Consider the following 13,319-nt stretch of genomic DNA (forward strand, 5'->3'; position numbering starts at 1 on the left):
GTCGTCTTCCTCCTCCTCCTCCTCCTCTTCCTCCTCCTCCTCCTCCTCCTTCTAGTGGGGCCCAAGAAATTTTATTAGGGATGTTCACCAGAGCATGGGTACCTTTGCCAGTGCCTACACCGCTCAAGAAAACGACCCTCCCTCTTCCATCAGTCTTTAACTGTGTGCAAATCCTCAGGGAGGCAGGTCCCTATGGAACCCCACTCTTTCCTTCGGCAGGATGTTGGTGGCCCAGTCCTCTGCTGGTCTTGTCTTCTGCAGAAAATCACAGCTGCTAAAACAGAAGCTGCTAATGACTTTTCTTGTTTGTTTTTAATTACTAGACTTGGGACTGGAGAGGTGGCTCACAGGTTGAGGGCACTGACTCTTCTTTCAGAGAACCTGGATAACCACAACTGTTACAGAGGATCCATCACCCACTTCTGGCATCCCAGTACACCATGCATGCATGTCCTGCACAGACATACATGCAGGCAAAACACACATATACGTAAAATAATTTATCAGCTCAAACGTGTAGGATAGTTTGGGGGTTTACAGAAAATATGAGTAAAAATTACCAAAGGCACTCCATTTTTCCTGCTTTCTCTTCACCTCCTGGAGTTTCTCCTATTTTAGATGTCTGGCTTAGCCTGGTATGTTTAATGAGTCAGTTCCAATGCAGGGCTAGCTAAAACTCAAGAGTTCCTGTTCAGAAGTAGGATTTATGGGTTTTGACAAATTCCTAATAACATGTGCCCACTATTACAGTCTCACACAGAATGGTTTCATTGCCCTAAATATTCAGTGTGCCAGTGTGGACTTCCTCCCTTATCCACCTGTTAGTTATTTTTCTTGTTGCCATGACAAAATATGCAGCAAAAACAGCTTAAGGAAGGGAGGGTTTATTTCAGTTTAGCTTCAGAAGGGACATTTCTGAGGTCACAATGTCCATCATGACAGGGAAGGTGTTGGGAGCAGTGAACCCCAGATCCTGAATTTCTTGGAAACAACTTGTTTTCCTCTGCTGAGACAGCCTGAAGCTGCTCTGAGCATGAGACCCTCGGGAGTTCCTGATGGCAGGGGAGTGGTTTCTGGTGGGTTTGGTTGGGGCGTGGCTATCCCTATATAAGCTGCCCCTGAACACAGTAAAGGGGGCATTCTTGGGGCATTTCTGTTTCAAGGATGGCCCGTGTCTCTGTCTGAGTCTTTGTGTGTTTCAATCTCCAGCCCCTTGCCCAGCTCACAAACTGTTTGGTAGCACATAGAGTACAGATGGGCGTGGTGCGCTACGGGAAGGCGTGACGGCAGGAGTGGGAGGCAGATGGTCCCACTGGGACCCCAATCAGGAAACGGAGGTGAAGTCTGGTGTTCAGCTATTTTCTGCTTTCTATTGGGTCTGGAGTCCCTAACCCTGGGATGATGCTGATGGCTTGCAGAGTAGGTCTTCCCATCCTTTTGTTCAAACCATTCATTCTAGAAATACCCGTATAGGCATACCCAGAGATGTAGCTCCATGGTGATTCTTGACCCAGTGCAGTTGATAATGAAGATCGAACCCTGGTAGCCATCGACATCTTCACTGTAGTTTTTGTGGTCTGCGGATATCATGCAGTCGGTAGCCTTCTCAAGTGTGCACTGAAGATACAATGTAAGTGATAAGATTTAAGGTTCCCTCAAGTCTTTTCAAAGTTGGTGTCACCTTTTTCTGATCTTACTAGAAGTCTATAAGGCTAAAAGGTTTATGTGAACACCTGTTGAGGGACACTTTAGTGCCTCCAAGTTTTCGTAACTCTGGATAAAGCCGTTACTGCCACCATATGGAAGGTTTTGTTTATATGTAAGATATGTTTTCAATACCTTTTTGGTTGTTTTTTTTTTTGTTTTGTTTTGTTTTTCGAGACAAGGTTTCTCTGTAATTTTGGCTCCTGTCCTGGAACTGGCTCTGTAGACCAGGCTGGCCCTGAACTCACAGAGATCTGCCTGTCTCTGCCTCCTGAGTGCAGGAATTAAAGGCATATGCCACCACTGCCCAGCACTTCATTACACATTTTTAAAACCAAGGAGTATGATAGATTCCAGTACATCATGTAGGAACTGTATTCAACTTTGTAAAAAAAAAAAAAGTGCCAAGGTACCTTTGAAAGTGGTTACACCACACCAAAACCTTACCTCCTTATCTCCTCCCTCCCTTCCCTTTTCCTTCCTTCCTTCCTTCCTTTCTTTCTTTTGAGTTATTCTGATTTTAAAGAGCAAAAAATAACAGTTTTGGAAAGTCTTACCAACTTAGACACTCAGATATAATTTTCCCTTCATGCAGAAGAGAATAATAAATCACGTAGAGCTGGGTGTGGTGGCACAGCAGAATTCAAGGTCAACCTGGACTACTACAGGAAACCCGGTAGCAAACAGATAAAGGAGAGAGAAACAAGAATGGTTTCTTTGATTCCAGACTCAAAAGAGCACTTAGACTTCCTTGGAGAAGACAAAGCTAAAATCAAAGTCAGAATTTCTGAACAGAAGGCTTACAGCTGTTCCCACCTTAACCTCAGATACTAATTAACTTTCTTGGCAAAAGGACACTTGACACTGAAATGAGGCTGAGTCATAGCGTGGAATCCCAGCACCTTAGGCACAGTGGTTGGTGTTTTCTAAGGAGCCCACTGAAAATAACAAAAGAAGGCAGTACTGGAGCATAGGACGGGCATTAATTTTCTCCCCCTGCTTTTCAGGCAGTGAGGATAGGATTTTGAAATCCTTTTCTAGTCCCTTAAAAAAATATCTCCAGAAAGAGAAACAGATGGTCCGCCCCACCCAGCACACCTGTTCAGCTGGTGACTCTCCAGGAAAGCGTCAAGTACAAACACTCAGGCCTATCTGCTAAAAATACTGCGTAATTACAATCCACATGTTTTCCTCAGACGGTCCCAGAGCTCAGGTGTTCCCCAGCTCTTAAACAGTCCCATTGTCAGGAAGAAAAGATTTACTTTAAAACTGAGGGTTGATCAACAACCTTTTATTCTTACTGGAAAACATGCTCACTATCACTCTAAATAAAGACAAAGAATATTGCAAATATTATCTTTAAACTACACTCCTATTTTACCACAAAGAGACAGTTTTATAAATAACTTTGTAACATACTTCCAGGCACTTCTAATTCATAAGTTCAGAGAATTATAGTATTATGTATGTTTTAGCATAAGCTGTGTTTTAAAACCTATGCTATATTCTATACACACTTCTATGTCAAATACTAACTTGGAATATAACTTTTAATGACAGCATAGTATTCAATTGTGTAGTATTCTATTTACCATGCAATAAACTTTTGTTAAAAATCTATAATGAGAAACAATTAGATTATTCTAATTTCTTGATTTGATGTGCAAAGTTCATATACCTATAAAATACTCTGGAGAATTTATTCTGCCAAATTGTCCTCCAAAATGTCTGTGCTAATCTACACTCCCCCAGTGTTACAGAAGAGTTTGCACTTTATAAATAAACACATTACCAAGCATACTTGGCTGTGTGAGGCACGGAAGCTTCGTGCCTGTAACTCCAGCCTGTGGGCGGCTGAGGAAGGAAGATCACTGTGAGTTCAAGCCCAGTGTAAGCCACAAAGTTAGACACCTCCCCTATTTCAAACAACAGCAACAACAAACCTGGGCGAAAAAATAGTATATGAGTTGTGTGTCTTTGTTTTTAAGTAGTAACATATTTTCATTTGCTCATTAACTATTTTGTCCATCACTCTATTAGATAATACTTTTCTTTTTTTGTTTGGTTTTTAACTTTTTTTTTTTTTTTTGGATTTTTCGAGACAGGGTTTCTCCGTATCTTTTGGTTCCTGTCCTGGAACTAGCTCTTGTAGACCAGGCTGGCCTCGAACTCACAGAGATCCGCCTGCCTCTGCCTCCCGAGTGCTGGGATTAAAGGCGTGCGCCACCAACGGTTTTTAACTTTTTAAGATAGGATCTCATTCCACGGCCCTACGTGATTGGAAACTACATAGCTTAAGCTTGCTTTTAGCTAGCTCCTATAATTGAAATCAGCCCGTTTCCAGTCATCAATGTACTGCCCTGAGGATCGTTTGCCTCACGTGTGCCCTCCCCATCCTGCTGGTGTGTATCTTCTCCCCAGCCTTCTCTCTGCACTGAAATCCCGTCTAGCCACCTAGCCACCGGCCAATCAGCTTTTGAGGTTGATTTTGAGAGCAACGTGTCTTCACAGTGTACAGAAGGATTATTCCCCAGCACTTAACAATTGAGCTGTCTCTTTAGCCCTGCATCATTTTTTTGCGTAAGTTCTAATTGCCTCCTGTGACAAGGGTTCCACCTCTGAGGACACTGTCTGTGAGAGCTATGGTTCCATTCTTAACCTCTAAATGGTTTACAGTGTGATGCTACACAGATTATTAAAAATGGGTTAGATCAAGATGTGAGAGTCAGCCAATAAGAAGCTAGAGCTAATGGGCCAGGCAGTGTTTTAATTAATACAATTTCTTTATGGTTATTTTGGGGGTTAAGCTAGCCGGGTGGCGGGGTGCAACCCGCTCCTCCGTACAACGGCGTGGAGCCCAACTTGTGTCGCTTCTCATACTACAGGTTGATGCAGCCCGTCGCGCCTCATACTACAAATTGTGACTGCATGGGTTCTGGATTTCAATTTCTCCGTCATATTTCAAGAAACAAGCTAAAGTGATGGAGGAAAACCAAAACCAAAACCATGTCTTCTGAATTTGTTCCATTCAGGAAGTACCTTGGTTTAACAGTGAAGCACCGACCGAGCAGCTTAAACAGAAAGGTTATATTCTCACAATTCTCGAGGCTGGAGACCAAGGTGAAACTGTGAGCTGGCCTAGTTTCTTCTCAGTCTAGACTGTATCTGTCTTCCCACATCTTCACACGGCCTTCCTTCTCTCTGTGTGTCTGCAGCCTGATTTCAGACCACCGTCACACTGAGGTGGGGCTCACCCTAACAAGTATGCCTCCTCTTCAAAGTCCCTTTCGATAGCCCCCATCTCGGCTACTGGAGGTTAGAACGAAAGGAGAAGCGATTTGTCTGGGCGTGGTGACTCATGTTGGAAATCACCCGGAAAGTCAAGGCAGGAAGGTCAGGAATTCAAGTTCATCCTCGGCCACGTGAAGAAAGACTTCACAAGACTGTCTTGATGCCCTTTCCCCCCTCCTGAGGAAACCAAACAAAACCAAAAACAGCTTTGAACTACCTGATCCAGTCCACAGAAGGGGAGCTCAGAAATGGAGGACCATACTCCGCCCAGCATGGCCTACAGTTACAAAATAGAAGGTGATGCCTCCACTCCTCCAAGGCTCGAAAGGCTGGCTTCGGGCGACACCAGAGGCGACTCTCCTTTTACCTAGGACAGTGTTTGCTGGAGAGGGATGTGGGCCCCTGGGCAGGACGTTAGGTGATATAAATAGCATTGAGCAACATAGTGAAAGTGATTTAATTTTGTAGTTCTGGGGAAGTGTTTGGACTGATAGTCTGGGTTTGTCAGTAATGGCTTTAACCCTTGTTAATTCTTCCCTAGCAGGTTCAGACAATTCTTTGTCTTTTTAAAACAAGCAGAAATCTGTCTTCAGGCTCAGAAGCAACAGCATCTAGCCCTAATTAAAACCTTTTCAAAATTATTTTTATTATTTTATATGTATGACTGTTTTATCAGCATTTAAGTCTATGTACCATGTGCATGCAGTGCCCACAGCGGCCAGAAGAGGGCGTGGGATCTTTTAAAACTGGAGTAACAGTGGCCTGTGAACTGCCTTGTGGGTGCTGGAAATTGAACCCAGTTCCTCTGCAAGAGTAGCTGGTGCTCTTAACTGCTTAGCCCCTAAGTGTGTTTTCTGTTGGGCACTTACCCTTAACGAATTCACAAAGTCCCCTTGTATTTCTGTCTGTGCCGGATGATACTGCTTTCTGATCGAAACAGTGTAACAAAGCAATAATGTTTAAGAACAAAATTGGTAGGGAAATAGCACAAAATCATGAAGGTGGCCTGGGAGGATCTGAAGTCTTGGAAAGCTGCCCCACTGTGTGACACAAACAGGCGAACTCGTCTTATTTATATGATTCTTTCTTTAAGGGACATTCTTTAAAGTGATGATGCTTGTTGTTCCTCCCCTTCCAGTGTTACATTCATCCTTCATCTCCAGGGACCTGGATCTCCACTGGGGCTGTGGGAAGCATCACTCATCTCCAGGGACTTCCAGCTCCACTGAGGCTACGGGGAACAGAACAGGGAGGGACTGCCTCTTGCTTCAGTGACTCCAAACACGGCCACATGCACTGCCTAAGCAAGTAGCACCTCCATTTCTGGTTTCATTAACATTAGGAAGGCCCTCGTCTGATGAAGGAACACTGAATGCAGTTTGATACAGTACTATACAGACAAGCAATAATTTTTTTTACTTGTATCCCAAAAAACAAAATCCCCTATCTTATTCATATCTTTTCCTATGCTTGTTTGTTTTTGTTTTACAGGTGGGTGTTTCATCCCTTCCTTCTCTGGGTTTCTTTTCTTTTCTTTTTGGTTTTTCGAGGCAGGGTTTCTCTGTAGCTTTAGAGTCTGTCCTGGAACTCGCTCTGTAGACCAGGCTGGCCTCGAACTCACAAAGATCCGCTTTCCTCTGCCTCCTAAGTGCTGGGAATAAAGGCATGCACCACCACCACCCAGCTCCTTCTCTGGATTTCTGATTTGATGCTATGTGTACAGCCCAGGCAGTCCCATTAGGACACTAGGATTTGTTTGTGTTGGAGAGTTTGGCTTATCCTTAAAACTGGTTAAATGATCTATCTGTGAAACTGGGACAGTTTTTAGCAGAATTATTAGTGTATGAAAAACTGCTCATGGTAATTTTAAAAAAGAAAATATTATTTCTGGAAAGACTATTAAACCTTAAAAACATATATTCAGAGTGGATTCATGCATGATCTGAAGGCTATGCTAACTGTGCTAAATGTTAGTTAACAGTAGTTGTTCAGTGGAAGAATGAGGGATTTAATTTTATATTCTTTTTTTAAAAAAGTTTTTTTTTTTTTTTTTTTAGTTTTTCCGAGACAGGGTTTCTCTGTAGCTTTGGAGCCTGTCCTGGCACTAGCTCTTGTAGACCAGGCTGGCCTCGAACTCAGAGAGATCCACCTGCCTCTGCCTCCCGAGTGCTGGGATTAAAGGCGTGCGCCACCACCGCCCGGCTTAAAAAAGTTTTTAAGTGTAAAGCTGTATTAGCACATTTAGTATATGATTGCATTTTGATAGATATTTAGATGAACACCACAGTAAACAAAAAATTTTATATCTGTGGTTGACCTTGAACTCCTGATCAGATCATCCTGCCTCCACCTCTCAAGTGCTTGAATTACAGAATCGCACCATTTTGTGTAATTTATTGGGTCTGGGGATCGAACTCACAGCCTCAGTAATGCTAAGCAAGCACTCTACCAAATAAGCCCTGCCCCCTTCACAAATGTATAGTACTACTCAAAATATATAGTGCTTCTCGGTGTCTATTCCTGCTTCTCCCTTCCTGATGATACCCTAATTCTTCATTATAAAGGTTTCCATTAAATACAGCAGGCTATGGTTAGATAAAGAATAAGGCTTTTAACCATCACAAAATGCCAATGACCTCAAAACAAATCTCAGTGTGAGGATTTGTGCTTAGCATCTGTTTTACCTGTATGTCCTTGGCACTAATATCAGTGCTGATAAGAAGTGATTAAAATACATCTCTTGGTGAATAATTCATGTATTGCATCATCAAGCTGAAGAAGTACATTGAAGATAAATTACAGAGGGGAACAGGAAAAAAAATCCTTGTGCTTTTGAAGGCAGTTTGGTGTCAGATCATTTGTTCTCTTAAATGGATTGAGAAAGCTAAACTGATGTTAACACTATAAAAGAAAAACACAAGCATGGGAATAAAACTGTGAAATTAAAAAGGGCATAGTGGGCTGCACCCGGCTCTCACTCTCCCCCTACCAAAGAAAGGAAGAAAGAAAACGAAGGTGAGACTCTGTCTTAGATTTTCTACTGCTGTGAAGAGACACCATGACCACAGCAGCTCTTACAAAGGAAAACATTTAACTGGGGTGGTTTGCTTACACTCTCAGGGGCTCAGTCAATTATTATCATGGCATGGAGCAATGGCAGCGTGCAGGCAGGCAGATGCTGGAGAAGTAGCAAAGAGTCCTACATCTTGCAGGCAAGAGGAAGTCGACCTAAACACTGGTTGGTATCCTGTGCCCAGGAAACCTCAAAGCCTGTCCCCACAATGACACACTTCCTACAATAGGGGCAAATACCTCCAAATACTAATAGTGCCACTCTCTGAGAGCTTATGGGGACCAATTACATTCAAACTACCACAGTTCCTTTCAAGGAACGTGTGAAACGATCTCTTTCTGAAATGAAATTATTTCATTATCTGTTAAGTTACATCCAAGTAGCTTAGTGTAAAAGTAACGATGGAAAAGCTTAGTGGCAAAATAACCACGGGACACCTGAGCTATAGTCGTTAGAAAAATCTTGTAAGTTTCATACACCCTTATGTGGCGTTCATACCTTTTGTTTTGTTTTTGTTTTTCAAGACAGGGTTTCTCTGTGTTGCACTGGCTGTCCTGGAACTCCCTCCATCTGCCTCTGCCTCCAGAGTGCTGGGATTAAAGGCATGCACCACCACCGCCACCCAGCGCACTTGCTTTCCATAAACAGGACAGTGTTTATTTTGTGTCCTGAAAAATCCTTATCCACTTGCCCTCCCCCCCATTGTCTATCACTTGTATTTAATTTTCCAGCCTTATCTGTTTTTACATCATTTGACAGTATGCAAAAGCAGAGGAGAGAACATATTTAAGCTGACTGAGTGACTATCAACAAGATTTAAATTGATTTCTATTTTGTTGACACAGCAAATGAGAAAAAGAATTAGCTACGCCAAAACAGAAAGCTCTTGAGTTAAGGATAACTTCGTTACTCTGGGCGGTGGTGGCGCATGCCTTTAATCCCAGCACTTGGGAGGCAGAGGAAGGCGGATCTTTGTGAGTTTGAGACCAGCCTGGTCTACAAAAGCTAGTTCCAGGACAGGCTCCAAAGCCACAGAGAAACCCTGTCTTAAAAAAACAAACAAACAACAAAAAGGATAACTTCATTAAAATCCATTCTTCTCATGTAGATGCTCACTGAGGAGCTTTTGGAATGGAAGGTAGTGTCTCATCAGGTCTACACGAACCCTATGAGTTAATTTGGGATTCCTGCTTCCAAAACTCAAATCCATTGAGAACAGGAAAAAAAAGTGCATTAAAATATCTCAATGAGTAAAATTTTGACTTAAATAAATAATGTCTGTGGATGTTATTTTCTTTTAAAATGGCCGTGGTTGACTTATCTAGGGCTAGGAGGAGAGAGAAATACTGAGCGGAACGCAGTTACCTCAATACCAGGTGTTAAATTAAGCCGTGCTTGTCCCCACTGGATTTGAAGCGAACAAAGAACCGACCCTTCGGCAGTTCTACCCTTTCCTATCAAAACGATAGCATGAGGGACCCACACTCCTGAGAAAAGGTTGGACGGGGGAGGGTTAATTGATCCGTGCAGAAACGCTTCAAGGTAAAGGGCAGGGAAAGAAGAAACTCGACCACATGTGTAAAACGAGTGTCCCCTAAGCTCTACTCCCAGAAGGGCTCCATTATCGGACGGAGCGATAACAGGGTCCGCTGAGATGCATTTGTTAAAGCATTTAATACTCTTAAGTGGGAGCAGGCTCGAGCCCTGAAAAATACACGCAGCTTTCCCAAAACTTAGAAGCTTGCTTTAATTAAAAACAGAAATTACCAGCGAACGCTGCTGGAAACAGATATATGGCAAGTTGATTCAATTCCCTCGTGTTGGTTCAGAGACTGATTTATCAAGATCGACAACTATGTGGATCTTAGAATTCGAAATCTGAAGAAACTGTTGGGAATGTTACAGTGCCCGGTGGTTCAGTGAAGGGGAAGGAGAAAATTCGGGAAGTTTTCTGCTTTCTAAATTGAAAAGATTGAAGTGAAAAAAAAAGATAATAATAATAATTAAAAAAACAACCCTGTTACTCACCTGTAACAAACTGTTATCATGATCTTCTGTCTTGAAGAAATGAATAGGCTAAGACATGGTTTGTGATTTTGATAAATGTACAATAGAGGAGAGTGTTCAGATACATTGTGTCAGGTTAGATTGGAACCTGTATTCTCAAGTATATTATTTTTATTTATTTAATAAATATACTAAACCTCTACTGCATTCCAAGAACTTCTCTAGGTCTTGGGGACAGAGAGGAAAGCAAGCAAGATCACTGTATCACAGATCCTATTAACATTACATTTCATTGTCTTGTGCTAGCAACTCAATGACTTGTTAGTTTTCACCAAAATTTTGAAATGCAGCGTTTGTAAACAGTGTTAAGATGTCTACAGCAAAATAACAAGCCATAAAATAGCCTTTTAACTCTGATCTGTTGACAAGGACTCATTTTGTCGTGTCCATATTTCTTCATCCCGTTAATCAAAGCCAGCTTGTAACTAAGCACTATCCGTGTGGCAGAGAAACATCTCACACCCAGATCTTAATTCAGAGCTACTGTTACATAAGCACTAGATTCGTTCATAGGAATGGCTGACAGATATGTACTTCAAAAGTGAATTTATAAAATTCTTTTTGTTGTATCCACAGGTATAGGTTGAAGTTTTATAGCTGCCTAGATCAGTTTTTTTATGTCTCTTCCTTTCTTCCTTCCTTCCTTCCTTCCTTCCTTCCTTCCTTCCTTCCTTCCTTCTTCCTTTTGTAAGATATAGTACTGAGGATTGAATCTAGGGCTCAATATATTCTAGGCAAATGTTCTCACATTTGAGACATTTATTCCCCACTCCTCTTTACAGATACAACTTGCAAAATACTGTTGACATCTGTGTTTGCTTTTTTGAGAAGTTCATACAACATATTTTGATCATATTCTTTCTTCTCCCCAACTCCCAGATCCTCTCCTCTCCCAACCACTGGACTATGTTTCTCTTTCTTTAAAAAACAAACAAGACAAAAAGAAAAGAAAAGGGGACACACACACACACACACACACACACACACACACACACACACACCAGAAAACAAACAAAAAATCTTATGGAGTCTGTTTGTGTTGCCAACTCCTCCTGAGCATGGGGCTTGTCTATTCTGGAGTGTGGTTGACACACCCAGTGTTACTTCTTTCAAAAAACAAACTGATTCGCTCTTTCCCAACAGGCATCATTTCCAAACAGCGATTTGGTTAGAGGAAGGAGTTCACGTCAACTTTGCCTTCTCTGTGCTGTGATTGGGTCCTGGGTGAACCTGTGCACAGCCTGTGCATGCTGTCACGCTCTCAGTTCATGTCCTCTTATGTCTGGAAGATGCTATTTCCTTGGTGTTATCCACCAGCTCTGGCTTTTACAACCTTTCTTCTTCTCTTGCACATGGATCCCCGAGGCTTGAGGCAGGGGTTTGATAAGGACACCCCATTTAGGACTGAGTGCTCCAAAGTCTCTCACTCTCTGCACATTGTCCCTTTGTAGTTCGCTAAGCTAACTACCCACCTAGTCTTTTTCTTCGACTTCTGGTTTGAGGTCTGGGTCTTAGGATGCTGCCTAGTCTGACCTCGGATGTGCTCTGTAGCCCAGGCAATCCTGGAACCCCTCATCCTCCCGCCCTCACCTCTCGATTGCTAGAATCACAGTTGTGCACCACTCTGTGCTGTTTCAATTCAGGCCTGGGTTCTTTGCTTCTGTTCTTGTAGCTGCTCAATGAAGTCACCCTCCTTGGCGATCAGTGCTGATGATATTAGCGTAACTGAAGCTTAACAGCATCTCTCCTCGCCAGTTTCTGCCTTCTCAGCGTTTATAAAACAGACACGTTAACACTGTCTGAATCAATCTGTTTGCTCTCACTTCTGACATCCCTGCAAAGTCATCCCTTTATAGTCAGTTTTTGTGGGGTTTTGTTTATTGCAATTTCATACGCAATAATGTTAATGTACGCTGATCATATTCTCATCATTATTATCACCTTCCCCTCCCTCCGAGCTTCCTTTCCCCCCAATGTCCCCCTCCACCTTCCATGTGTCTCTTGGGCATGTGCCCTACTGCATTTTATTGCATGGACCTGCTGCCTGGTGGGGGTGTTTACTTGAGCAAGGGTAGTTGTTGAGACTCCCTTTCTCCCCACAGTCACTAACCACTGATACTTCCTCAGGGAATGGAGGGTCCCCGTCACGTGTGGTACTAGTGCAGGTGACCATCACTGCTGTGAGTTCATGGGTGCACCAGCCGTGTCGTCCAGAAGACGACATGTCACAGTACTCCTGCGTCCACTGGCTCTTCCGTTCTTTCTCTCCCCTCTTCTGTGTTCTCAGAGTCTTGAAGGAGTTGATGTAGATGTCCCGGTTAGGTCTGACCACTCAACAGTGATTTATTCTCAGCATTGGACCAGTTATGAGTGTTTCCGTCAAGGAGGGGGACGTGCTCACTGAAAGCAGAAGCTTCGCTGTGGGTACCACCAATCAACAAGTCCTTGGGAGGATGGATCAGGCTTTCTTTTGGGCCACCAACCAGCTCCCAAATCATGATTGGAGACTTAGTATTAGTTATGAATTCTAAGCATATCTTATTCTTGTCCCACTAGCTCTTATAACTTAAATTAACAGGTTTCTCTTCATCTACGTTTTGCCTCAGTTTTTTTTTTAAACCTTTCTTTCATTCTGTATGTCCTGCTTTGGGTCTGACTAGCTGACAGCTGCCTGGCTGGTCCTGGGTGTCTCTCTCTTTTTCTCGTTCATTCTCTCCTCTCTAGTTTTCTCTTCCCTCTCAAACCTAGATTTCTCCTCCTATTATTCTCTCTGGCCATCAGTCCTGTCTATTTCTCTACTGCTTAGCTATTGGCCATTCAGCTTTTTCTTAGACCAATCAGGTGCCTTAGGCAGGCAAAGCAACACATCTCTACATCATAAAACAAACGCAACATAAACAAATGCAACACATTTTTACATAGTTAAAGTAATATTCCATAACAGGAGGTAGTGTAGCTCCATGTCCATGTAGCAAAAGAGCAGTGGTCACCCCCCCCCCCCACACACACACCCATGTCCTCACCAGCAATGGGCTTTTCTGTGATTCAGCTTACCTTGTAAATGTTTTCCTAAAGCATCATTGCAGGCCATTCTCTTCTAGACCAGTAAATGACTTATTTTCACATTATTTTTAAAAAGTTCTGAAGTCAATAAATTATAATGTTTTTCCTCAGTGTATCAGAA

This window comes from Microtus oregoni, unplaced genomic scaffold (assembly GCF_018167655.1).
Source record: "Microtus oregoni isolate MIOR12 unplaced genomic scaffold, Mior012 000011F_ref0000422, whole genome shotgun sequence".
NCBI classification, from domain to species: domain Eukaryota; kingdom Metazoa; phylum Chordata; class Mammalia; order Rodentia; family Cricetidae; genus Microtus; species Microtus oregoni.